Here is a 4,655-nt window from a genome sequence, read left to right as displayed (position 1 = left end):
TCCCTCTTTCAACAGTCTGTCCTGCTCTACAGCCTTCTGTCATTCTCCAAGGTATACTGTATTTCAATGGGAAAGATTACTTGTGGTACCCACATAAAGGCAAAGTACTATGGCTGCTGGAAATCTGAAACAAAGATAACAATCCTAGACAACAAGGTGCAGGGCTGCATGAACACAGCAGGCCAAGCAGCATCATAGGAGCAGAGAGGCTGACGTTTCGGGCCTAGACCCTTGAGAGCTTTAGCAGGTCTGCCAGCATTTGTGGAGAGAGAAATAGAGCTAGCATTTCAAGTCCAGAATGAATCTTCTTCAAAACATATCTGGGAGCAGCTGTGTATTTTTCTGCAGAAGCCTTGAGGTCAATAAAAAGCTAAAGTTTTGCAACATGACACAATCATAGAAGATTTCAGATACATGTAGAATTGTGGCATATTCCTGATTAAATCAATCAGAAGTTAATCCCTGAGTAGTTGATGATCCTAATTTCTCACATACAAATTTTGCTAACTCTTAATCTAGAAATTATCTAAATGAGATGATATGAATATTTGAGGTTCAGCAAAATTTGTAATATCAACTCAATTGCAATGTTTAAGCAAGCACTGCAAATGCAACTGTGTTAATTGAAACATTATTATTAACAATTTAAAATAACATCGAATAATTTGGTCAAGTTCAATCACATGAGAAAAAGCAAGAACAACATTTTTAAGTTAAAAAACTGTTCAGTTTTGTTCTTTATAAATTGTGATATTTGCAGAAATTAAATTGAGAGTGAGCTAATCTCTTCTTGGCTTTGTAATTGTTCTGTGTGGATTGAAATAAATATAATAAATCCATTCAAACAATTTAGAAGAGAGAAATAAAACAAAGAAAATCATCTTCATGTACCTTTAGACAATGACTTACCCCACATAGTATTTTGTATATTTTTAGTTCTTTACTTTCCTTCTGTACAGTCTCATATTGAAAATCCATTGTTTGATTCTGCAAGGAACTCATTTTTGATCCTCATTTAGACATGCAAGTTCTCAAAGTGAAAAGCTCTCTTGGTGAAAAGCAGTTGCTACACAGTTCTTGGTCATGCATACGTTCACTCTGAGTTTTCCAGTTAATATTTCTTACTTCTATCGATTTGGTAGAGTCATCTCACTTAATGTGGTACAAAGGTCGAGGTAAGTGTTTCTATATTTAATACACATAGCAAGGAATTATTACATTAGGCAATAAATTCTAAGCAGGGGTTACAATCTAAGGCAAATAAACAGTTGAAATGTAATTTTGAAGTCTTATACAATGTTATAATAAAGCACTTCAAAAAATAGTATCAATCATTTTCTGCTAAGCAGAAAGCTGTATATTAATTTTTAACAGCATGAGGAGCTCTTACTTTCAAATCTTTTTTCATGCCCAGTGACATCATTTGGAAGTATCTTCATTATCACAAGCAGGTACAATGACTGAACATGTTCATGTCAGCAACAAATATTATCAATTTTGATTGTCTTCTGTTAGATTGCATGGCATACCCTTAATTATAAAGATTGATTCAATTGATGTCAGCTGGTTGACTCTTTAGTTCAAGAGAACACTTGAAATCTGCTTCCATGTGTTGAAAGTTAAAAATATTGGAATAGATCCAGCTCTCACGAAGTTGAAGAATTATTTGTTTTCTTTTTTAAAAAGTGCTTTGTTTCACAATTTTTGAAGACATTGTACAAATAACTGCACAATCAAGAATATTTTCTTAAGCTATTGTACAATCATAGGTACTTTCTTTTTATGAAGTCATTGTAGATTCATACACATTTTAGAAGTGTCCACAACTTATCGTTTATGGGGTCATGGAACATCCTTAGGGCAGATGCTTGAATGGGAATAAAAAATGGGGAGAGCCATAAATAGACTGTTAATTTGTTTTCTCCTATTTTACACTATCAACTAGGGTCAAAATCACCTCCAGTGAATGTACTATAAATCTCAACCATGTCGTGCCACTGTGAGAAGACTTTCTTGTTCTGCCTAAAGGCCTAGATTTAATTCCATTCCATTTATCCAGTGAGGACTTTCAAGCTAACACACAGAAGAATAACAAATCTGTTTGATGGCTTAATGGGGTCCCTGCCATTTCTGACTTAAGACAGGTAACAGATAACTCTCAGATACAGAAACAAAAAGGTCAAGCAATGTTCCCACACAGAGAGCAAGATCAAGAATCTACTTTCACAGTCTAACTCATTTAGTTTTAGTTTAAATAGAAAATATGTTAGTAAATTGGATCTTTATTACTTTTCTCAGTAAACAGCATTGGGTCATCAAAGTGCCTGCTATAGAAATGACACATTGGATAGTCAAGTATTGAATATAAAATAAACCCAAAGCTTTCTCTATTCAAACAAAGTTATCTCTCAGTCCATAGTGAAAGAATTTGCATGATAGAAGGTGTAATTTATAAATGCCTAATTGACAAAGGATCCAAGAGTCTAATAGCAGTTTCCAGATTGCAGGAAGCAATGCATGGAGTTCAAAGGCTGCCAAATAAGTATTTCTAATGCAGAACTTTGCTTTCTCTTCAAAAACACAAGAACAACACGCATTGGAAATGCTTAGAGTCTTGTCATCTGGTGATGGTATTCGCTTTCCCACTTTGTTGGCCGAAGTTCATGAACCAAACTGTGCTCATGACTTCAAAGTACACATCGTAAAGTGTGGAGTGACAAAATGATTTTCATACTGCTATGTTACAAATAACGGCTACACCTTTTGATATGGATTTACCATAATCAGCAATATTCATGTTTAGAAGGTAAGTTAGGACAACCAGCCAAACCATCACCTGTCCAAGTTCTCAGAGACATGGGACAAACTCAAAAAACAAGGGAGAATGAAGAAGATGCATGATCCATATGTAGGTGCAAAACTGCCCAATTTGCACATTGGATTAAAATATCAGGGTCCTACATTTTTCACAGGAAATATCGCTATTTCGAAGTGGATCCTGAGCTTCATTCCTGTAAAGTCACAAGACTGAAAGGAGCAACATTCAGGAAAAATAGAATCCAGCTCAGAAAACTGTAGAATATTCCAGTTGTAAACAACACACATACATACACACACACACACAAACACACACAAATAAGTTTGAACAATGATGTGGAGATCACGAGGAAACCAATCAACATGCTAACAATATGCAAGTTTCCAACACATCCACAAATTGAGAATACCCATGTTCAAAGTGTAAATGTCCAGAAGGTTACACCATCCCAGGTTTCCGAAGGACTGTGTTCCCAAGTTGCTTTATAGTTAATTATAGAAGGGTATGGCACACAAGAAAGCCATTCAGACTATTGTCTTTGCACCTGCCCTCCAAATGAACCTTACCATTAACTCCATTCTCTTGCTTATTTCCCCATATTCTTGAACATTATTATAATTTAAATATTCATTCAATGCCCTCTTGAACTAATATTGTTTGAAAGACTTACATTTGAAGGTCTATGGAAAATTGATGCATTTCAAGTTTCATGGAAGTAGCTGGAATTGTTTCTTTAAAGGAATATTAAATGGAAAGTTCACAACAGACATTGGGGATTTTTGTTAACAATTGTTCCTGTAAATTACATGGCTGGTCATAACAGCTTGCTTTGCTGCAGACCCCTGTGGAGCAGATTTTGAATGGTGACTGGTTTGGAAAGGTTCTTTTTTTAACTGGTTGAGTTGGATGAAAGCCTGCTAAGAACTGGCCTATTCCAAAAGAGAATCATACTGGACTTGAAACATAAATGCAATTTCTCTCTTCACAGATCCTGTCGTGACCTGCTGAATTTCTCAAGCTCTTTTTTTTATTTCTGTGAAGAGCAAGCTGAGTTGGATGAAAATCTGCAAAGAACAAATGGCCCAGCTGATTGGTCCCATTTCTGAAAAGAAAACTTGTTAAGCACAGGGTGAAACCTGTTTTTTTTTCGAAAGAATGTTTGAAGGAATATCTCAAGATTGTACTTCTGAGGGAGACTTCAGAAACAACTGTGATTGGTTAGTGGCTTGACCACATGTGCGAGAACATCAGAGCAAGAACATCTGGAACATTCTACACGTTATCCTTTCCCCTTCAAGAATAGCCCATTGGCCAATTTATGTTTCAGAACTTTTTCCAAAATGACAATTTCTGCAGATAAATCTTTGTTCTCTCTGTTTTTCTCATGCGGGTGTGTTTTTGCATGTTAAGCATTTATACTTCTATGTCATTACGTCTGTCAAAAATACTGTATTTATTAAATTTTATATCAATAATAAACCCATAATTGTGTTCATTAAGAAAATTTGTTGAAAGGAAAAAAGGTCTCATTGTTTAAAACCCGATATAGAAAATGAATCTGTGATCTTGATAACTGGAAAATGTTTTTAATTTTATGTTGTGACCCATAAGGTAACAGGACTAGAGCGACAGTACACTCCTTCAGAGATAGTAGGAACTGCAGATGCTGCAGAATCCGAGACAACAAGGTGCAGGGCTGGATGAACACAGCAGGCCAAGCAGCATCATAGGAGCAGAGAGGCTGACGTTTCGGGCCTAGACCCTTCATCAGAAAAGGGGGAGGGGAAGGGGGTTTTGAAATAAATAGGGAGAGAGTGGGAGGCGGATAGAAGAGGGA

Source organism: Rhincodon typus, chromosome 5, assembly GCF_021869965.1.
Source record: "Rhincodon typus isolate 14 chromosome 5, sRhiTyp1.1, whole genome shotgun sequence".
Taxonomy (NCBI): Eukaryota; Metazoa; Chordata; class Chondrichthyes; order Orectolobiformes; family Rhincodontidae; genus Rhincodon; species Rhincodon typus.
Note: the sequence above shows the minus strand (reverse complement) of the source record.